Source organism: Tamandua tetradactyla, chromosome 17 (genome assembly GCF_023851605.1).
Source record: "Tamandua tetradactyla isolate mTamTet1 chromosome 17, mTamTet1.pri, whole genome shotgun sequence".
Taxonomy (NCBI): Eukaryota; Metazoa; Chordata; class Mammalia; order Pilosa; family Myrmecophagidae; genus Tamandua; species Tamandua tetradactyla.
In genome coordinates this window covers 43,146,831-43,170,947 of record NC_135343.1, presented here as the reverse complement: position 1 = coordinate 43,170,947, position 24,117 = coordinate 43,146,831, and the positions used below count along the sequence as shown (strand labels likewise).

Genomic DNA, 24,117 nt, shown 5'->3' with positions numbered 1-24,117 from the left:
TATCACTCGAGTCGGTTTGCCTGCGCCTGTCTCTTTCTCCCCTCCTGTTCCCTTCGCCGGCCGGGGATCAGAAGCCGAACGAGACGGCTGCGGACAAGTGGTGGCCCGTACGGGGAACCTCCTCTCTCGACACCTCTTCTGCAAGGAGAGCCGTACTGTCTCTTCTTGAACTGAGAAGGACGTGCATCCTGAGCTCGCAGCGGACTTCCCGCGCCTGATCACCGCGAGAAGGTGAGTACTTCTTATTACGTGAGAGTTAAGGCCCGCGGGCTTTCAGGTAGCCCCGGGGACTCGGAAGAGCTCTCCGAGTGATTAAAGTACAGTGCCGACTGCAAGCATGGGGCAGTCAGGAAGTTCACCTTTGTTAGCTCCCTTAAAGACCCTTTTGAAGCAGTGGGGTATCTCGGTTAAGGAGAGTTCCCTCCTGCGGTTCCTTGACGATATTGCTGCTTTTGCCCCTTGGTTCGCCCATTCCGGTAGCCTCAGTTTGCCTTCTTGGATAAAACTTGGTAACGACATAGATCGGGCGCACCGGACGGGCCTATGCATGGACCCGATCCTAGTCCCCATCTGGGAAACCGTCCGTGCTTGTCTTGAGGCAGAAGCTGTTACGGGCCTCAGTCCGTCTCCTGCCCTGCTACAGGCGCGGCACGCGCTCCAAGAAACTCAGTCAGCTTCGTCCGCGGACGGCTCCTGTAAAGGGCAAAGCCGCCAGAGTCAAGCACTAGTTCAGACACCTCTGACTCAGAGTCAGATGGTGATGAGACCGAGGGTGCAGACGCGCCTCCGCTGATCGATTGGGGGAGGTCCCCTGTCTCACCCACGCAGCCTTCCGCCCCGCCAGCGCCTGCTGCAGGGGCGCGGCGGCTTCCGGTGAATGGTTTTGGTGATCTCGCCAAAAACCCTCACCACGGGCTCCCTCTGGTGGCCGAATTAGGTAATTACAGTGGCCCTCCTTTGCGAGACCCGGAACCCCCTACAGGCTGGTCTAGGGAGGGGCAGTTACAGCTGTGCCCCCCGCCTGCGTACGCAGGCCCTCAGGGTCCCACGTCATCAAACAATAGAGGGAGGCATTTCTGGAATTGGATTCCTTTTTCAACTTTTAGACCTTTTGGTATGCTGGGTGGTTACAAGCCACTTGGGCCGGAACCAGTCTCAGAAATGTACCCAGTTATTATCAATCCCCAAGGTAATAATCAACATGAGCCATATGATTACAAAGTTTTAAAGGAGCTGAGGATGGCCGTTTCCAATATGGCCCCAGTGCCCCTTTTACCCTGAATATTGTTTCTGATTCCTTGTACGTCGTAAATTCTGTAAAAGTTTTAGAGACAGTAGGCATTATAAAGTACTCCTCCTCAGTAAGACCATTTTTTCTCAAACTTCAAGAGACAATACTTGCTAGACAACACCCCTTTTACATAACTCATATTAGGGCCCATACAGGCCTGCCTGGCCCCATGACACAGGGAAATCACATAGTAGATGTAGCCTCTCGAGAGCCACACATCTTCCCTGTGCAGACGCCGTATCAGCAAGCCCAAAAGTTCCATGCCAAATTTCACATCAATGCAGGTACCCTAGCTAGGCGGTTTAATATACCACGTGCGACAGCTAGAGATATAGTCCGAGCATGCGGAAATTGTGTAGAACAAAGAGCAGTCCCTTCAGTTGGGGTTAACCCTAAAGGTCTCATCCCGGGAGACATTTGGCAAATGGATGTCACCCATCACTCAGAGTATGGTAAAGTTAAATACCTGCATGTGTCAGTGGATACTTGTTCTCAAGTTTTATTTGCCTCTGCCGAATCAGGAGAAAGAGTCCACCAAGTAATTGCACACTGCCTTGCCGCTTGGGCAGCGTGGGGTAAGCCAAAAATATTAAAGACAGATAAGGACCTGCTTACACCAGCAAACCTTCCAAAAATTTTGTGAAAATATGGAAGTACAATTAAAACATGGCATCCCCTACAACCCTCAAGGGCAAGGAATCATTGAAAGAGCACAGGTCTCTCAAAGACTTACTAAAGAAACAGAAAGGGGGAATAGGTCACGGCCTGTCCCCAAAGGCTCAACTGTCTATAGCCTTGTTTACGTATAATTTTTTAAATGAAAATTCACTAGGAATGACACCTGCCCTTCAACACACTACTCCGAGTCCTCCACATAGAGGTCTAGTCCGTTGGAAGGATGTCCTGTCAGGACAATGGCAAGGCCCTGACCCAGTGCTCAGCTGGGCCAGAGGCTCTGTTTGTGTTTTTCCCTAGGAACCAGGACGTCAACCAGTGTGGGTTCCGGAAAGACTGGTGAGAACCGTGACGTCGCCCGAGGATGCCAAGGAACTGTTGCCCAGAAAATTGATAAGCCTCCAACCAGAGCCACCAGATCCGGTCTCCAACTCTGCTGATGATGGCGACGAACGACAAGATGACAACAGGAGCGCTAGTCACCCTTCTATCGTATAGAAAGGGGACCAGCTTTAAAACCTCCCTACCTTTACTAACCTCTCCCAACAGGTGGATTCAGACCTTCGAGTGCTTGGGGATATCAAGTTGACCCCCGTTGATTTCGACCTTTCCAAACTGGGCGAGACTGTACAAAGTCTGTGGAACCGAGTCACCTCATGGTTCTCTTGGCCCAATTTGACTACTTGGATTCTCGTAGCGGTGGGACTATTAGTGGGATTAGTCACTGTTAAATGCTTGTTAGAACGCTTGTTCCAGACACAGCAGCAATTGCGTGTTACTACCATGTTGGCTATGTCACTCGCCCCTGATGCTCCTGGCAACGACCGTCCCGCTGCCCGGTCCTCCCCCTCACCGGACGGTCCATCCCGGCCACTCAGGGCGGGGCGCTCGAAAACAGGATCTGCTGCAAAGCCCATGGCCGTGTCCCGGGTGTAAAAGGCGGCACCAGAAGTCATAATTTTTGTCTAAAGGATGATCTCTAAGGCAGAGTCACGGTCCTGGCCAGACTAGACTCCGGCCATTGCACAGAGACATCTAGTGACACCTCGACTCTGGTTGCCGCTCTCCTGCCCCCTTAACCCAGTTGCGAGGCGAAGCACTGCAGGGAGAGTCACGTGTTTCCAGTTCACGGGCTCTCCGGTCTCTATATGAGGAGGCATTCTGGTTGGTGCCTAGCAAGCCTAGTCCAGACTCCCCAAAGCACCAAAACAAGTAGTGGGCTATCAGCCACGGGAGCTCACTCATCAATGGAGACACTGGGTCAAAATAAAAAATAATAAAAAGGGGGAGATGTGGAGAGCCGCCTCCCGGGTCAGGCCTAGTGGTCGCGCTGCAGCCTGCTCTAGAGTTCCCCCCGCCCATCGAGTGAGTCAAGATGGCGCCCGCATCCTGTTTCCGCGTATGACGCACGCGCCCACCAACCCTATCTTCCAATCACCTCTGTATACGTGGCACTAACCTATTGGGTTTGGGCACAGTATATAAGAGGTTACCCGGACAGGGTGGGTGGAGACGACCCACAGGGAGCCGTACCTGACGGCCGCATAGAGGTTGTTCCGCGCGGGGTATCTTCCCGCGTGGAACCTGTAACAGAGAATGCAAGCTTAACTCCAGTAAAGGTCTGTGCTCACAACCGTTGCGTGCCTCGAACCCGTGTTTATCACTCGAGTCGGTTTGCCTGCGCCTGTCTCTTTCTCCCCTCCTGTTCCCTTCGCCGGCCGGGGATCAGAAGCCGAACGAGACGGCTGCGGACAATCACCCTCATACCAAAACCAGGCAAAGATATTACAAAAAAAGAAAACTACAGACCAATCTCTCTAATGAATATAGATGCAAAAATCCTCAATAAAATTCTAGCAAATCGTATCCAACAACACATTAAAAGAATTATACATCATGACCAAGTAGGATTCATCCCAGGTATGCAAGGATGGTTCAACATAAGAAAATCAATTAATGTAATACACCATATCAACAAATCAAAGCAGAAAAATCACATGATCATCTCAATTGATGCAGAGAAGGCATTTGACAAGATTCAACATCCTTTCCTGTTGAAAACACTTCAAAAGATAGGAATACAAGGGAACTTCCTTAAAATGATAGAGGGAATATATGAAAAACCCACAGCTAATATCATCCTCAATGGGGAAAAATTGAAAACTTTCCCCCTAAGATCAGGAACAAGACAAGGATGTCCACTATCACCACTATTATTCAACATTGTGTTGGAGGTTCTAGCCAGAGCAATTAGACAAGAAAAAGAAATACAAGGCATCAAAATTGGAAAGGAAGAAGTAAAACTATCACTGTTTGCAGACGATATGATACTATACGTTGAAAACCCGGAAAAATCCACAACAAAACTACTAGAGCTAATAAATGAGTACAGCAAAGTAGCAGGTTACAAGATCAACATTCAAAAATCTGTAGCATTTCTAAACACTAGCAATGAAAAAGCTGAGGGGGAAATCAAGAAACGAATCCCATTTACAATTGCAACTAAAAGAATAAAATACCTAGGAATAAATTTAACTAAAGAGACAAAAAACCTATATAAAGAAAACTACAAAAAACTGTTAAAAGAAATCACAGAAGACCTAAATAGATGGAAGGGCATACCGTGTTCATGGATTGGAAGACTAAATATAGTTAAGATGTCAATCCTACCTAAATTGATTTACAGATTCAATGCAATACCAATCAAAATCCCAACAACTTATTTTTCAGAAATAGAAAAACCAATAAGCAAATTTATCTGGAAGGGCAGGGTGCCCCGAATTGCTAAAAACATCTTGAGAAAAAAAAACGAAGCTGGAGGTTTCACACTGCCGGACTTTAAGGCATATTATGAAGCCACAGTGGTCAAAACAGCATGGTATTGGCATAAAGATAGATATATCGACCAATGGAATTGAATAGAGTGCTCAGATATAGACCCTCTCATCTATGGACATTTGATCTTTGATAAGGCAGTCAAGCCAACTCACCTGGGACAGAACAGTTTCTTCAATAAATGGTGCCTAGAGAACTGGATATCCATATGCAAAAGAATGAAGGAGGACCCATATCTCATACCCTATACAAAAGTTAACTCAGAATGGATCAAAGATCTAAACATTAGGTCTAAGACCATAAAACAGTTAGAGGAAAATGTAGGGAGATATCTTATGAAACTTACAATTGGTGACGGTTTTATGGACCTTAAACCTAAAGCAAGAGCACTGAAGAAAGAAAGAAAGAAATGGGAGCTCCTCAAAATTAAACACTTTTGTGCATCAAAGAACTTCATCAAGAAAGTAGAAAGACAGCCTACACAATGGGAGACAATATTTGGAAATGACATATCAGATAAAGGTCTAGTATCCAGAATTGATAAAGAGATTGTTCAACTCAACAACAAAAAGACAGCCAACCCAATTACAAAATGGGAAAAAGACTTGAACAGACACCTCCAGAAGAGGAAATACAAATGGCCAAAAGGCACATGAAGAGATGCTCAATGTCCCTGGCCATTAGAGAAATGCAAATCAAAACCACAATGAGATATCATCTCACACCCACCAGAATGGCCATTATCAACAAAACAGAAAATGACAAGTGCTGGAGAGGATGTGGAGAAAGAGGCACACTTATCCACTGTTGGTGGGAATGTCAAATGGTGCAACCACTGTGGAAGGCAGTTTGGCGGTTCCTCAAAAGCTGAATATAGAATTGCCATACGACCCAGCAATACGATTGCTGGGTATCTACTCAAAGGACTTAAGGGCAAAGACACAAAAAGACATTTGCACACCAATGTTTATAGCAGTGTTATTTACAATTGCAAAGAGATGGAAACAGCCAGAATGTCCATCAACAGAAGAGTGGCTAAACAAACTGTGGTATATACATACGATGGAATATTATGCAGCTTTAAGACAGGATAAATTTATGAAGCATGTAATAACATGGATGGACCTAGAGAACATTATGCTGAGTGAGTCTAGCCAAAAACTAAAGGACAAATACTGTATGGTCCCACTGATGTGAACAGACATTCAAGAATAAACTTGGAATATGTCATTGGTAACAGAGTCCAGCAGGAGTTAGAAACAGGGTAAGATAATGGGTAATTGAAGCTGAAGGGATACAGACTGTGCAACAAGACTAGATACAAAAACTCAAAAATGGACAGCACAATAATACCTAATTGTAAAGTAATCATGTTAAAACACTGACTGAAGCTGCATCTGAGCTGTAGGTTTTTTTTTTTTTTTACTATTATTATTACTTTTATTTCTTTTCTCTATATTAACATTCTATATCTTTTTCTGTTGTGTTGCTAGTTCTAAACCGATGCAAATGTACTAAGAAACGATGATCATGCATCTATGTGATGATGTTAAGAATTACTGATTGCATATGTAGAATGGTATGATTTCTAAATGTTGGGTTAATTTCTTTTTTTCCATTAACTAATAAAAAGAAAAAAAAAAGAATCAAGGCTACTGGAACACAGCTCAACAGTTTCAGGTACTTTCCTTCACCCACTCCAATACACCATAAACTAGAAAGGGTTATCTATATATTGCATAAGAATAACCACCAGTTATCTTGACTGTTTGAAATCTCTCAGCCACTGAAATTTTATTTTGTCTCATTTCTCTCTTCCCCCTTTTGGTGAAGAGGGCTTTCTCATTCCCTTGATAATTCCAGGTCCTGGCTTATCCCAAGATTTCTATCCTATGTTGCCAGGGAGATTTACACCCCTGGGAGTCTTGTCCCATTAGTGGGGAGGGCAGTGAGTCCACTTGCCAAGTTGGCTGAGAGAGAGAGGCCACATCTGAGCAACAAAAGAGGTTCTCTGGAGGTGACTCTTAGACCTAATTTTAGGTAGGTGTAGCCTATCCTTTGCAGGAATTAGTTTCACAGGGGTGAACCCCAAGATCGAGGCTCAGCCTATTGACTTCATTGACCCCACTGCTTGTGAGAATATCAGGAATTCTCCAAATGGGGAAGTTGAATATTTCCTCCTTTCGCCCCAGTCCCCCAAGGGGACTTTGCAAATTCTTCTGCATTCACTGCCCAAAGTACTCTGGGATATATCGGGGCATCACACTAACCTGGACCAACCAACAAAATCTCATGCCCTATTCAAGGTTCCATGTACTTATGGTGTTCAACTAAATTGACCATACAAGTTAAATGAGGTAAAGTATCATTGTTTTTTACTTGTTAAGAATTATGCACTAGCCCCCCTTCGGGGAATGGTGAGAGCAGGGAGAAATTCAACTTCCCCAAGTTGAATTCTTGATATTCTCACAAGCAGTGTGGACAACCAAAGCTATAGGCTGAGCCCCCAGTCTTGGGGTTTGTTCATATGAAACTTAACCCCACAAAGGATAGGTGAAGTCTACTTAAAATTTAGGCCTAAGAGTCACCCCCAAGAGAGCCTCTTTTGTTGCTCAGATGTGGCCTCTCTCTCCAGCCAACACGATAAGCAGTCTCCCCACTCTCCCCCTCTCTGCGTGGGACATGACTCCCAGGGGTGTGGACCTTCCTGGCAATGTGGGACAGAGATCCTGGAATGAGCTGAGACTCAGCATCAAGGGACTGAGAAAAACCCCTGAATGAGCTGAGAATTAACATCAAGGGATTGAGAGAACCTTCTTGACCAAAATGGGGAAGAGACTAAGTGTCAATGGCTGAGAGATTCCAAACAAAGTCGAGAGGTTATCCTGGAGGTTATTCTTACGCATTAAGTAGATACCACCTTTTTGTTTAAGATGTAGTGGAGAGGCTGGAGGGAACTGCCTGAAAATGTAGAGCTGTGTTCCAGTAGCCATGTTTCTTGATGATGATTGAACAATGATATAGCTTTCACAGTGTGACTCTGAGAATGTGAAAACCTTGTGTCGGATGCTCCTTTTATCTACCATATCAATAGAAGAGTAGAGCATATGGAATAAAAATAAATAATAGGGGGAACAAATGTTAAAATAAATTTAGTTTGAAATGCTAGTGGTAAATGAAAGCGAGGGGTAAGGGGCATGGTATGTATAATTTTTTTTCTCTGTTATTGTTTTATTTCTTTTTCTGTTGTCTTTTTCTTTTTCTAAATCGATGCAAATGTTCTAAGAAATGATGAACATGCAACTATGTGATGACATTAAGAATTACTGATTATATATGTAGAATGGAATGATATCTTACTGTTTTGTTGTTCGTTGTTAATTTTTTTAATTAATAAAAAAATTATGCACTGAGCATTATCAGATCACTTTACAATAGAATTTTTAAAGATTTTTTATTAGAGAAGTTTAGGGTTTACAGAAAAATCACGCATAAAATACAGGATTCCCATATACCTCCCTATTATTAACATTAGGTGTGCACTGGTGTGGTGCCTTTGCTAAAACTGATGAAAACACACTTTTATAATTACACTATTAACAACTGTCCCATGGTTTAACTTATGGTTCACTTTTGGTGCTTTGCAGTTCCATGGATTTTTTAAAATAAAATGTTGTAGAATGGTATGATTTCTAAATGTTGGGTTAATTTCTTTTTTTCCGTTAATTAATAAAATAAATAAATAAATAAAATGTTTATTCTAGTAACGTATATACAACTTAAAGTTTCCCCTCTTTGAACTACATTTGAATATTTAATTCAGTGGTATTAATTATGTTCAAAATGTTGTGCTACCACCACCATCTGTTACCAAAACTTTTCCATTGTTCAAGATAGAAACTTTCCTATATTAAAAAAAAATTGGACTTAGGCATGCATCACTCCAAATTGATGGCTGAATTCTACAGTAAGGTATTGTTAATAGTTATTTTTCTGTCCTAGATTTTTTACAGAACTCCAGTTTTTCACTTTGATTTAGCATTGTTATAGTAACATTGTAAGATATTTAATGGTGCCTAAAGAGTTGGAAACTAATGAAAATTTTCATTTAGTCTTTCATACACCAAAACGGTTTTATGGTGGATATCTCACATATTTCATATGTTATTCTGGTGGATTGGAGCTGTGTGTACCCTAGAAAAGCATGTTATTAAAGAATCTTCTGGTGGGTATGAACCCATTGTATGAACCCAGAACTTCTTTTTTGTCAGGCAAGATATTTATTCAGTTGATCATGATTATATTTTAGTGGACAACTAAAATAAATGAACAAAATTCCAAAGCCTATAGACTGTATTTCAAACACCACTGATAGAAGGCAAAATAAATTTGTCAAATGGTATTAAGATTTAAGCAAAGTACAAACTGCTATTAATGAATCAAGTTAAAAAATATGCTTCAAATGATAAGGACTAATGCTTAAGAAAGTTTATCTTTCCCATAAAAGCAAACTATTTTATATTTTCACCACATATTTAAGAAACTGACTATATATAATTTTAGAAAAGACAATCTAGAACAAATTGGAAACACGAATTATACATGATTTTCTTATGTACATATGGTTATGTGATCTCCTATCGTCTGTAGGCAGAACTTTTTGATGAGTTACTTCAGTTAAGATGTGACCCACCATAATCAAGATGGGTTTTGATCCTATTACTGAGTCCTTTATAAGTGGAATGAAATTCAGAGAAAAAGACATGGGAAGAAAGAAGCTGAAACTCAGTGGAACCTGGAAGAGAACAGAGAGGCCAGGAGAGGCCCCCTTGTGTATTGCCATGTGACAGAAGTGCCAAGTGGTAAGTGTCACTGGCAGCCAGGTCCGAAATGCCAATCTTTGGGAAGAAGCTATCACATTAATGATGGTTTGATGTGGCTCTTCTCTCAGATTTATCACCCTGAGCTAAAAATTCCCATTGTTTAAACCAATTTCCATTGCCCGAGCAGCCAGGAAAGCTAAAACAGTTTAGAGTAAGGGTTTTCAATGTTTATTTCAAGGAATAACATCCAGCTTTAATAATTTATTATTCTTCCATGATCACCTCTCCATGATAAAGACTTTCCTGTCTGATTTCCTATTTTACTGATTATTCCTACCCTGACTTTTCTTGTTCACATCAAGACTGGAGCTGACGCGAAGTCACTTAGGCAGAGTGGTTATAAACATAGCGTCCCTTCAGGTGGAGTTTTTTTGTTTTTGTTTTTCTTTTTGCATGGGCAGGCACCGGGAATTGAACCTGGGTCTCCCGCATGGCAGCTGAGAATTCTGCCACCAAGCCATCATGGCCCGCCCTTTTCTTCTGTTGTTTTAAGGGTAAATCATAATAATAACCCATTTTCACATGAATTACACTGAAGACTTAAACTCCCATGTGGGAATTCCCTGATTAGTTGAAAGTTTAGAGCTGTGGCCCCAAATTTCCACATTTATTACATTCATGGTGTAATCTCTCTCTCATGACATCTAAAGTCGTGCCTATGGTTTTCCTCAAGAATTAATATGCTTATGTTGTTTCAGACTAGGGCATTGACCAAAGACTGTGCTGCATGGATGATATTCATATGGGTTTTCTCCAGAATGCTCTGCCTATGGTGACAGAACTTTGAAGAATGACAGATGACCCTTTCACACTGACTACAAATAGATAGTTTCTTTCCTGTGCGAGATATTTTGTGGAAATGAAGGTTAGAAAGTGTCCATCTCCCTGAGAGGTGAGACCCAGAGTGGCACGTGGAAGCTTTCACAGACACTGGAGGGTGACCAGGGCTTCCACCCACAGTGTGTCTTCGGTTTATTTTTCAGGGAGATAGTGACAGCCCCAATAAGCAGTATTTCCTGAGGCAGAGGGAAGTGAGGGCTTTGAGATGAGGTCAACCTATTCACTACCACCATAAAAAAAGGCAAGTATGGGCAGGACCTTTTGATTAGGTTATTTCAGCTGAGATGTGACTCAATTCAAGGTGGGTCTTGATCCATCACCGGAGTCCTTTATGTAGATGAAAGACAGAAAAAAGCCTGGAGAGCAGAGAGAGGAACACTCAGAGAGAGAGCTCACAGAGAGAGAAAAGCCCCAGAGATACTAAGAGAGACCTGTTCTGGTTTGCTGCCTGCAGGAATACAATATACCAGGAACAGAATGGCTTTTAAAAAGGGGAATTTAATAGGTTGCTAGTTTACAGTTCTAAGGCTGAGAAAATGTCCCAATTAAAGCAAGTCTATAGAAACGGCCAATCTAAGGCATCCAGGGAAAGATACCTTGATTCAAGAGGGCTGATGAAGTTCAGGGTTTCTCTCTCAGTTGGAAGGGCACATGGCAAACACGGTGTCACCTGCTAGCTTTCTCTCCAGCTCCCTGAGAGGCGTTTTCCTTCTTCATCTCCAGAGGCCTCTGGGTGGTGGACTCTGCTTCTCGTGGCTGCGTCGTTCTGCTCTCTCTGAATCTCCCTGCTTCGTGGTGCCACAGCATTTTCTACTGTCTCTAAATCTCTCTTTCTCCAAAATGTTTCCTCTTTTATAGGATTCCAGTAAATTAATCAAGACCCACCCTAATCCATCTTAACAACCACTCTTGATTAAATCACGTCTCCAGGGAGATGACCTAATTACAGTTTCAAGCATACACTGCTTAATAGGGATTAGAAGAAATGGCTGTCTTTACAAAATGGAATTAGGATTAAAACATGGCTTTTGTAGGGTAAATACATCATTTCAAACCAGCACAAGAACCCATAGACATTCAGAGAGAAAGCCACTGGAATCAACTGAAAGTAGAGAAACCCAGGAGTCGGGTCATGTGCCTTCCCAGGTGACAGAGGAGTCCCAGAGGCTGGCGGCCTGTCCTCAGAGTGCAGTTATCCTGTTGATGCCTTAACCGGGACCTGTTCATGGCCTTAGAATTGTAAATTTTAAGTTACTAAATCCCCATTGTAAAAGCTGACCCATTTCTGGTATATTGCATTCTGGCAATTTTAGCAAACAGAAAAGCCTTGTACATTTTCCTGGCTGTGTTTAAATTTTTCTCCTTTTCTCCCCTTATTTCCTTTTGAAGGATGCTGAGTCCTTCAATCAATATTCCAAATCATAAAAATAAACCTAGGTTCCTCCTACCGCTTCCCCTCTTAATTGAAATTACAACTCAAAACGACCGCCTTGCAGAGAATTCCGAATTAGTGACATATCTCAGACTTGAGACAGGGTAGAGCTCGGCGTCGCTGAAAGGACACGCGTCTTAGAGTACCGCAGACCTAGAACTGGATCCCGGCGCTACCACTTGCTATCTTACCGGCCCCGAGCCTTAGGTCCTTCATCTGTCCTGTGCCCATCGCCCAGTCCTGACCTTGCCCACCTCATCGGAGCCTACGGCGCAGTGTGTGCACGGGACTCATCCTCTCCGCAGGGGACACCCCCAGGTCCCCAAGCCCTCCAGTAACCCTTGTGTGGGGCCATCGCCACCCCCCGCCGGCACCCCATGACTCAACCTGGCGCAGGCCTGTCTTCTTCAGAGAACCCAAGTCTCCGTGGAGAAAGGGCGGCGTAGAAGAGGACAGCAAAAGGAAGGCGGAGGAAATGGAGGGCAGGCCTTCAGCTCCATAGATTCCTGTGTGAAGGGGCTTCCTGGGGGTCTGATCTGCCCATCTCTTCAGTTTCCCCAAATGAACGCTGAGAATGGCTGCAGACGGGGGCCTGCTGCTTGGTTGGAAGTTCATCTTACGGGGTGAGGTTCACTCGTGCTTTCATCCCCCTGCTGGGGAGGTCTTCGGCCGGCAACGCGGGGAAACCAGAGCTCCCCGGATGCTTCCTCCGTCACTCAGTCGCTTCCATCCCGTCCGTCAGGAAGCATGTGCAGATGTTCGTTTCCCACTCAGGATGTTCTGCGTTTATTACAACACTTTTCCACAACTTTCTTTCTCTCCCACAGGTCCAAAAATAGCAAATAACATTGCTTGCCCGGATTTTCCACCTGAGTTTGTTTTTCATTTTGAGAGAAGTCAGCACGGGCGCCGAGTGCTGCCTCAGCACCAACTAGACGCTGCTATTTAACCCCAGGACAAAGTCAAAGGTTGCATATTTTGGCGCTGCAGCTGCAAATCTGTTTTTGTTCTTGGCATGAGAAGAGCGGATGTTGTGGTGTGAGAACCATATATGGAAATAGCTCAGATGTGCCTGGTCATTTTTTCTTGAAATTTTACATGTACCTAGAGTTATCGTCCAGCAACGTTGAGCTTACCCAGAATGACTGGTAATGTGCTTTTCCAGGCCACGTCGCCCACAGGATTCATATGCGGTTACACGACCAGCCTTAGCTTCCCTGGCCGGGGTGGCTCCAGGGTACAGGGACCTGGGCAGTTGCACAGAGCCCAGGCTCAGACGGGCCCAGACCTTGGTATGCTCTGCTCTCACTGTCTTGGCATTACTATTTTGCACAGGAGATCCTACATTTTCATTTTGCAGAGTCCCACAAATTGTGTAGCCTGCTCCCTGGTTTTCGTTCCTTCTGCTTTTGCTCCCCATGGCAACTGCCCCTTGTTAAATCCAACCCTGCTAATGACCAGGAGCTCCCTGGGGGCTTTACAGACGATTATAAAACCACCCAGGCACCTACCTTGTGCCTCCTTCATTTGATTTCTCTCCTGCCCCCAACAGACATCATGGCAGGGTCCCGGGGAGCTGCAGGTAGGATGCCCTGTCCTGAGTCCCCAGAGAGTTGAAGCAGTGCTGTGTGTTCCAAGCAGGCTTGGAAAGGAGGCCACTCTCTTCTCTGTGATACATTTTTTTTTTCTCTGTGATACATTTTATCCTTTTCCTCAAAGCACCCTGCTTGCCACCCAACATCTCACAGAGCCTTTGGAGAAACTTCCTTCTGCATTGTCTGCTTTCGGCCCCTCTTCCCTCTCTCTCAGGCCCTGGACAGCCACCTGGTACTTCCCCAGACTCCCGTCCTGCAGCCACCGCTTAGTTCCCCAACCTTCCCTTCTCACCTTTCAGCCCGTGAAGCTCTCACTAAACCCACACGCACTTCTCAGAGAACTGTCTTCACCCAGTTTTGTTTGTATTTTTAAGAACATCGGTTCTAGATATATCCATACGGGGCAACGAAAAGGGAGGGGGTTCCCTTAAGCAAATGAATTTTGAAAACACTGCATATTAGATGCTATTCCTGGAGATTTAACTCATCACTATTAGTATGTTGGAAGTCCAGGGAAGAAACTATATAACTTAATTTAACTCAGCTTTTTCCCAAATTAAATTGGGTAGAAATACTCCCATGCACAAACAATTAAGTTAGTGCTCTGCAGATAGTATTCTTGGGTGAGGCTAACAGAATATAATAAAATGAATGGATAGTAAACCAATTCTGAACATTATTTAATCTTTCTTAGAGGTTTCATAAAGTGCTGGTATTTAGCTTTGGATCTCTGGACGAATGGAGATGAAGCACACACTGAATCATATTGAGACATTTAGCCTCACATAAAACTCAGCCTATATTTGTTGAATTACTGACTTTAAAGAAACTCTTTGGGCCTCAGTTTCTAATACATAGTCTGGATTAGTTGGTTTCTGAGATCACTTTAAAAATATTGAGTGTAGGGCGAGCCACTGTGGCTCAGCAGGCAAGAATGCTTGCCTGCCATACCAGAGTACCTGGGTTCGATTCCCGGTGCCTGCCCATGTTTAAAAAAGAAAAAAAAAATTTTGAACACAAATCATTGCGCCCAAATTCATATTTCAGAATTCAGAGTTCTGTAGGCTAGATCTCTTAACAGTGAGTCCATCTGGGGTAACATTCTCAACTTTTTAAAAGAAAAATAAGAGTTACTGGACAGTAATGAATTCAATTTCCCTTCAAGGTCTACTGTTGCCAGGAAGCCCTCCCACGGTGACCACGCAGCTCTGCTCCTATTGTGCTAACTTCTGCCCTTCTAGGGGTCAGTGTGAGGTCTGGACAGCTCAGGAGAGTCACTCCAGGCCCTCCTGCCCGAGCCTGTTAAAATCGTACTGCACAACTCTCTGGGTTTCAAGGCAGCTTCCTGGAGCTCTGTGGCTGGTTCTAAGGAAGTAGTCAATAAGTGTGTGTATCAGTGTGTGTGTGTGTGTGTGTGAGAGAGAGAGAGAGAAATTACAGAGGTTTTTACTACTTTAGCTTGAGTCTGTAATTTTGAATCCAGTTCTTTTCTCTCTTCTGTTTCTAGCTTAAACTCTCAACTTTATCTTGTGGTTTTGCATCTGTTTTTCAGTGTAAAGCCTGTGCTAGGAAGATGAAGATATAAGTGGTGGTTTTTCCAGGATAAAATATTTGTAAAATTTGTATTTCTGTTACCCACATAAGGCACAACATAAAGAGGCAAGAAAAACTGCTGTCACCACCTCCATTCTCAGCACTGATAACTACATACGATTTATCGTTACTGTTATTTATCTGTTAATTCAGAATGTTTCTTCCCAATAAGACTCTGGGATATATTTTCATTATTATTTGCTATGTTTTATACCCAGTACTAAAGCACTATAAATTAAAGCATGGGGCTTAATCAAGCCACCAGTGATGGCCTGATATATGTGCATTTGAGGCCAAGGCATCATGCTACCCAGGAGAAGTGACTCCTTAGGTGGTTAAAGATTTTGCAGAAACTATATTTAAATGAATTCCTCAGTATGGTTTGTCATCCAGAAAAGAACAGGTTTTAAGGGGATGGATAAAAGAGCTAATGTTAGATGCCTGGAAGAATTGTTGGAAAATGAGAGGGTGCCCCAGAGGTCAGAGCATAGGAACTGGATGCAGAGAAAGGCCACTAACCAGGCGGGAGAGGGGAACTGTGGACACATTTTGAGAAGTGCTGAAATTTTGCCCCTGTTGACTATGCTAGAAGTTATAATGCCTTGAATTTTTATTTTGATTAAATGTGTCTAGCATCCAAATAAAACTATGTTTAATCCACCCAGTGGAGTACTATACAACTGTAAAACAGAAGGAGGGATGTGAGGACTGATCTTCAAAATATGCAGTTTGTGAAAATAGCAAGGCAGAGACAAGTGTCTAGAGTATGCTACTGTTTTATCTAAGAAGGGAAGATTCAACTATATGAACATATTTGCTTTTTTTCTAAACAATGAGAATAAACCATATTTTTTTTAAAGGTGAGCTATGAGGGGGAGGGAGAACGGGTTGGAGGGGCTGGGACAGAAGTCAGCACTCTTCCGAATATGCCTGGTATTGTAGATTGACTTTGGAACTGTGTGGATATTTTACACAGTTATACAAATACTTTGGTTTTAGCAAACCAAAACACCCTCCCTCTCCCAGTCCCAGGAAACCACCCTTTCAAGATGAGCCAAACAAAGTAGGGTTAGGGATATCTCTGCATGTGCCGGCAAAGAGCAGTGGATCAAAATTGGGAAATGAGAGACCTGGGCAGGGGGACCGTTTAGCTTTTCCAGCTCCATGGTCTCGGATGCGTGAAGGTCTCTGCATTCCTCCTAAGGGGGTGGCCTGGACCCTGCTGGGTTCCCTTTATCTCATGCCTCTTGGAGCAGCTTCGACTGTAAGAAATGTCTTTCTGTATTGAGCTGAAATCTGTTTCCTGTAGCTTTCTTCTAACCCTTTCCTGCATGACAGGCCCTCCTCAAACATTTGAAGTCAAGCATTTTTCTAGGCCCACCCCCACTCCTCATCCCCTTCTCTACCCCCAAGATTGTGAGCTCCAGCCTCAACAGCTCTGATGCTGCCCGCCGTTCACTCACCCGTGACTCGGTTTCCCCTCTGCACCTCGGCTGCTCCCCTGTGAACTCGGAACAGCATGGCTCGTAAGCGATGCTCTGGGTGTGGCCTCAGCACTGCGGACCACAGCAGGGCTGTCACCTTCCCGCTTCCACTCACCGCCTTCCTCACGGCAGGGGGCTGGGGCCCAAGCTCACAAACCCTCTCAAGAGCCCATTGTTAAATTTTCAGGAATTTTGTGAGCAGTTGTTAAATGCAGCCATTATTAGAAGCAAAATTAATATAAACTAAGAATTAGATACGTTATATTAAAAACAAAAGTAAGGAGGGCAGGCCATGGTGGCTCAGTGGCAGAGTTCTCGCCTGCCATGCTGGAGACCTGGGTTCGATTCCTTATGTCTGCCCATGCAGGAAAAAAAAAAAATAGTAATGGATAGTTGAAACATCACTTCCACATTATTTTACTTATTTTGCTATAATCCCTTCTCTCGGGGTCATTTGTATCTATTGTGTCTGGGTGGGGAAATACCCTATCACGGTATGCTAATAAGTATGTCTTCCAAACTCTGTGTTCAGTGACATCACGATGGCAGCTTGAAATTGGTCATGAAGGGAGTATTGACACCACAAATAATGGCAAGTGCTATAAATCAAGACAGCCGGTTATTAAACTTTTATGGCCCACCACTGGATGCATTCTAACCCATTCTTTACATCTATATTAACCACTTTTAAGAATCGTCATTTTAGATCCAACACACGGATCAGTCTGATTGGATTTTCCAAGATTCTCATTGTCACCCAACTATTTGTCTTACATCCAACTTCAGGTTACCTATCAGTTTGATAAACACGCCTTCTGTATCTTCATTATAAAAGTTTATGAAGGGGGCGGACCACAGTGGCTCAGCAGGCAGAGTTCTCGCCTGCTACGCGGGAGACTTGGGTTTGATTCCTGGTGCCTGCCCATGCAAAAAACAAAAACAAAAACAAGAATGTTTATGAAGGGGCAAGGGTAATTCAGTGGTGGAATTCCCGCCTACCATGCAGGAGACTCGGGATCCATTCCCGCCCGTGCACTTACTTTCCCCCAACCTCCGCCCCCACCCCCCAAAATTCAACAAATGGTGCTGCAATAATGGGATAGTCACATGGAAAAAAGAATGAAATGTGACCCCCAGCATACAGTATATATTAAAAGCAGAGTTTATAAAGGACAGATAAAAAACACAGTCCTGAGACCCACCGTTTCATACTTCCTGATATCAAGGGGTTACTAATTCGCTCAGTGTGCCAGAACCCAGTTCATATTTCTCCACTGAATCCAAAAGAATATCATGAGAAACCTCAGTAAGTGTCTAACTGATGACAAAATACTCCCCATGTATGGGCTTTCCCTGAGTTACTGAGTGAGTGACTATGTCAAGGAGAAGAAGAGATAAATCAGCCTGGCCTATTCTTGGTGAGCGCATTCTGGGTCTCCAGCATTCCTTCCATCTGGTGCCTGAAGCTGTTCCTCTAGAAACCCATTCCAGAATCCTGCTTGAGGTTGAGATGATTGACAGTTGTCTATACTTTTTCTGCTCTACCTTCTTCTTTTTGAATATCAGAATACTCCACCATCTCCAGCCTTCTGGTACCTCTCCTAATAGGTGATGTCACAGAGATCCTTGACAATGGTTTGTGATCTCATAACACTGTTTTTCTAGGGACTCTTTGACTTCACTTTTCAAGGCCAATGGTTCAAACGTTCAATGAGAGTTTTGAACTCATTTGGAAAAGCTCTGGGCTCTTTCATACTCACACACTCCATCTCAGCCTTCCATCTTCCCTTACTGAAGTTCATTTCCTTTCTCAATTCCTCTTCACCTGACTCATTTCGCGTGGAAGGGAAATATCCATGCCCTGAAAGTCAGAAATAGAAGAGAAATGGAGAGCTCTGTTTTTCCTATGTCCTCTGTTGACGGTGGCTCGCCTGTCCTGTCCTCTACTTGATGTTATTCTTTAAACTTTTAAAAAAATGGAACAGCCAGAACAACAGCCATAGCATAACCCTGTAGTTTTAGAATAACCTGAGCTTCTCTGGAGCGTTAGCTTTTTTGACACTTACCAATGTGTTCATGTATATTCCAACACAGGTAATGGCAATTTGATGGCAAGGTAGAGATGATATAAAAGATTCCTGACCTTTCAGGAATTTTGAGACTGCCTCATTGTTTGAATTTGCAAGAAAATTCCTACCTCTTAAAGTACAGCATGCTATATATTAGCATTCCAATTTTCACTTAATTTGGTCTTGAGAATTTTTCATCTTGAAACTTTCTGAGAAAAATAAAAACAACTGTAGATACTTCTGATATCACAATGTCACAGTCAAGGGGATCTACAAATATAGAAGATTCAGTATTTTTAGGGGCTTTCTCTTTCATTTTATTTAGCTGATCTTTAACATAAAACTTCTTAATATATTCAACTCTTGTTATATGGCATTCTTTTACCTGGAACTCTCTAAAAGGCCCTCATGCACAGTTCTAAAAAAATGTTAACAGTGTTTATGAGTTTTAACCCACAGACACTGAACTAAGGGATATGAAACCTAGGTTTTCCACTTCGTTCTGCCACCAGCCAGCTGTGTAATCTTGGGCAAATCCCTTTGCCTCTTTCGTTCCCATGTAAATATTGTTGTAAGTCCCTTTCAGATCTAAGAGAACGGAGCAAAGTAACACCCAGCTGTCTTGTCTCTGAGTTCTTGACCGGCTTCATCTGCTCTGTATAGATATGTGAGTGTGCAGGTGTGTATGGGGCAGTCGGGAAGAGACGTCTGCATTGGGGGTCTTGAGGAAGAGGTAGAAAGAAGACCAAGATTATTCCTCCAAGATTTTTTATAAGTGGTAATTTCAAAACAAAACCAAGTCAACCTATCAAAACAAGATAATGACAAGGGAGAAAGTAAAGGCTTTTGGCCAATCCATCTCACAATCATTCTTTCCCGCCCCCACAAAGCTATCTGAACTGAGATCTTGTTAGGTGACCTCCATTTCCAGTAAACATCACTCACTTAGAACAAAAACGGGAAGCTCCCACATATAGCCGCTGGAAACTGTCCCAGATGCAGGAAGAGGTTTGTATGACATCATCCAGAAAGTTATGCAATAGGAAGGTCTACAGATTAGAAGAATGGCTCACATAAGAGTTATTTTTCACTAGACATTTTAATGTAATGCTTAAAAGGGCCAAGTCTTTTAGAAAATATGTTGCTTGATATATATGTGTATGTATATAGACAGCTCATATTTATCTACCTTTCTGGAAATTCCTCAAATGTTCAGGAAAATGTTATTTGTGTGTTTGTGTTTACACATACATGCATATATGTAAACATTTCATTGAAAAGACTGGAAAAAAAATAGGCAAATATTATTGTCCCTCTGTATGGAAAAAATGTTTTGCTCATCCATTTAAAAAATAATTTGGTTGTTTTGGTAAAAATTATACATGCCTATTATAAAATATTGAAGCGATTCAGAAAAACACAAGGAAAATGAAAATCAACTGAACTCTAATGACCCAGAAAGAAACACAGCCAGAATTTTAGGAAGATTTCTGCAGACATTTTTGCTATGCATAGATATGTTTAATTTTACATGAGTGGTGTGTTCTTTATCTGATGTAATGTTATCTTCCTTCCCCCTCAATTATGTCATTAAAGTCTTTGTAGGTCACCAAATATAGGTATATGGTGTGATGTTTAAGGACCCATAGTTTTCCATTTCATTTTATTTGCTCTGCATCCTTAGCCAGTGCCATCTGGGTTGAAATATAGGTTGTTGAGAAATAATTTTTAAGCTTCAAAGAAACTGTTATGTAAAGAATGTGAAGTTATATAAAATAACTCATCTGCACAAGAATCTGCTTGGGTTGTTGCTACTGCAAAAATATGCAAATAGCTGAGGATCTGTAGAAATATACGATATATTTTTATTTTTACTGAGTAATTAAATAAAATTAAATGTTTAAAAAGTAAGGAGGCATTGGGCAGTGCGACAGTGACTCGGTGGCAGAATTCTTGCCTTCCATGCTGGAGACCCGGGTTTGATTACAGGTGCCTGCCCATGGAAAAAAGAAAAGTAAGGAGGCATCACAAAGTAAGACTAAATAGATTTGACAACATAGAAATGTAAAATAGCATAAAGAAAATTTAAAAGCAAGAGACAATTTTAAAAATAGATATAGCAAATATGACAAAGAGTTAAAATGCTAATATATAAAGAGCTCATTTAACCAGTAAGAGCAATAACATACAATAGAAAAATGGGCAACTAGCGGTTTACAAATTACAAACGGTGTAAAAATAAAATATAGATGAATATCGCTAGTAATCAAAGAAATGGAATTAAAATAGTAGATAACTTATTTTTCATGAATAAAGTGATAAAAATTTAAAGTTGAGTTAGTACATTTTAAGTGCTTAGTTTGGTACCTAGTAAAAACCAAGTGCTCAATAAATATTAGGTCTTATCATTCTTGCTCAGAGGTGGTAAAAATATGATGCAAAGTATTTCTGTTGAAAGTCTAAGTTTGTAATGTATTTCTGAAAAAACGTTTAGCAGCATAAGTCAAGAGTCTTAAAAATATTTTTAATCTTTACCTAGTAATCCTACTTTTAGGACTCTTCTAAAATAATAATTTGCAATGCAGACAAACACTTTTGACATAAAGAAGCTGATCATAGCATTATTGATAACAATAACTGTAAATGACCTAAATGTCCAACAATAAAGGAATGATTAAACAAATTTTGGTGCAGTCATAAGAGAGAATACCTTGAGGGGTAATTTAAAATTAAATTTATGAAGAACCTTTAACAACATACTTAAAGACCTGATAAATATTAAGTGAAAAAAGAGGGACACAAAATTTCATGAATAGTAATTTCAATGATGTGTATAAGGAATAACCTGGAAGAAAATACAAAAAAATGTTAACAACATTTGTCTACTAGAATGGGAATGTGGGTGATTTGTTTACATACATATTTTTCTGTATTTTCCATTTGTTTATATATATATATTTTCTATATTTTCCAAAGTATCTACAAAGATCACATTTAACAAAAATTTTAAATCATAGCTAATACATATTTAATAAATTTAAAAACAAGTTGAAACATAACATAACATTTAGAACTTATCATTTAAAAATTCAAATCTACAAGGGAATTCCAAAACCCAACCACATTTTGCTGCCTTGTAGAAATTGTCTGAACTTTCACAAGTCTCTGTCATCTATTAAGTGTGAGACTTTGAGCAAGTTAGTTAATTATGAACTCTGGGCTTTCCAACATTTCAAAGGCTTTTTCACTGTCCATAAATCTACAAACCACATCTAAGTTTATTTTTAAATTTACTTTTGGAGTGAGATCCTTTATTCATTTGGTTCTGAACCTACTTTCTGAAACTCAGTGCATTTTAACATTAATGTATTTATTATTTACGTTTGGTCACATTTCAAAATGAATTTGAGGCAGCAAAAGTTATTACACAGTAACTAACTTTGTTTAGTTTTAAGTAATAACTAACTTTAAGCTCTAAATAAATCTCTCTCTATGCTTAATTGAGAGTGCTCTGCTAGTTTTAGAGAACCAAATTGAGGAAGTTCCAATGTTTTTTAAATTATAGTGACATTTACATACAGATATTTTAAATTTCATCTATCTTTATGCAAATATAGATGTGATGAATATAATCAGCATGAGTATAAAGCCATTAGACACACATGCCATTTTCCTTTGAAGTCACATCATAGCAGAATACAATAACATAAGCTTGATTTCTTTAGGTCAAAAAAATGCATTTCTATGGACCAGGAATGGAAAGGAAGACCATGAGGCAATTTTTGAAATGAGATTTTTAAAAAATTATCTATAGTGTTATAGTATTGGAGAAAAGACCTTTTTTTTTTTTAATTTTAAGAAGATGGCAAAGAATTGATGTTTAAAATTCATAGGTTGAAAAGTTAGAGAAGAAAGAGTGCATGGTATTTTATATTTCAATGTTTCCATAAAATCAGCCCCTGTGAAAATTGTTCACAAGTCCAACCAATGTGAATTTTTTTCTCCCTGATAATAGACATGGAAATCACTGGGGTTTACTTCTAGGGAAGATGGTGGAGTAGGGAGCTCCAGGACTCAGTCTTTTCACCAAAACAGGTACTGTCTGAGACAACTGTCCTGGGGTTCTGGAGGCCAGAAGAACATTTGTATGTATCTAGGGAAGAGTGGAAGAAAGAGGCTAATAAACTAGAGTGAGTTGAGCAGTGAGTTGCTCTCTCTATGAGGCTGCTATCAGTGCCCATACCACAAATTTGTGGTGAGCTGCGTTGGGGCCCAATTCTTGGTTAGCTTGCTGGAGTCAGAAATGGATATAAAAATCCTCTTCCCCAAGATCGGGGTGGGCATGGCTGATCACTGATCATGAATTTTAATTAGTAATGTCAGATTGCTGGGTCCTGGTTCTGTGCTATTTTTGACCCACCCCAGAGAAAGGGGGTGGTAGCCATTATTTCAACCACACCTGACAGGAGCTGAGGTGGTGACATTTAAAGATGTAGTGCTTCTCTCAGGGCTGCAAGGAACAGTTAGCTGAAGGTGTGTGTAAGTTGGGCAAGCCAGGAAAGCACAGTGCTGGAAAGGCATGAAAGAGGCTTTTAGTGTTATTCCTGATCCCATCCCCAGTGCCCCTTTGTGGCACTGTTTCAGCTGGGAAATACTGACTTGGGAAAGTCCTCTCTGGGGTGACTCTGCTCCCAGAATTTGCCCTTCCAGCAAAATCAGCCAGAGACAATAAAAAAACTATAGAGGCAAAACAAAAACAAACAGGACAGATCAAGATTCCCAGAGAAGGAACAGAGGAAAGCAAGCTTTCTGTTTGATGTGGCACAATTACACACACAAAAAAATACAGTCAATGTTAAAAATTGTACTCAGGCAAGAAGCATATGAAGAGCTGAAAAAATCTGATCAAAGATGGGCTATTCCAAAGGTTTAAGAGGAATCAGGTGTCAAAGAAGAGGCTTAACACAAAACCAATCATTAATAAAACACTAGGCAAGAGAGATAACTGATGTCCAGATTAAAGTCATCAAGATAATCAGATGCCTAGCCATCAGCAAAAAATTATAAGTCATACTAAGAAACAGGAAGATATGGTTCAGTCAAGGGAAAAATGAAAACTTCTGAGGAGACTCAGAATTTGGAACAACTAATTAAAGTTGTTCAAACAAATATCCTAAATCAATTCAAGCAAATGAAGGAAAATATGGCTAAAGAGATAAAGGATATTAAGAAGGCAATCTCAGAGTATAAAGAAGTTTTGAAAGCATAAAAAGAAACAGCATAAATTATGGGGATGAAAGGCACAAGAGAAGAGATTAAAAATACACTAGATTTGAACAGGCAAAAGAAAGAATCAGTGAATTAGATGACAGGACATTCAAAATCATTCAGGTAGAAGAACAGATAGAGAAAAGAATGGG

At 41.6% G+C, this 24,117-nt stretch overlaps 1 long non-coding RNA gene across 1 annotated transcript; it reads right to left on the bottom strand.

Annotated features, from left to right (window-relative positions):
- Positions 1–17,240: 17,240 nt before the first annotated feature.
- Positions 17,241–18,233, bottom strand: LOC143661591 (uncharacterized). The gene is made up of 2 exons (XR_013164711.1): positions 17,831–18,233; positions 17,241–17,546 (listed from the first exon to the last, which is right to left on the bottom strand). It is a non-coding gene; the product is annotated as an uncharacterized LOC143661591 (long non-coding RNA).
- Positions 18,234–24,117: the final 5,884 nt, after the last annotated feature.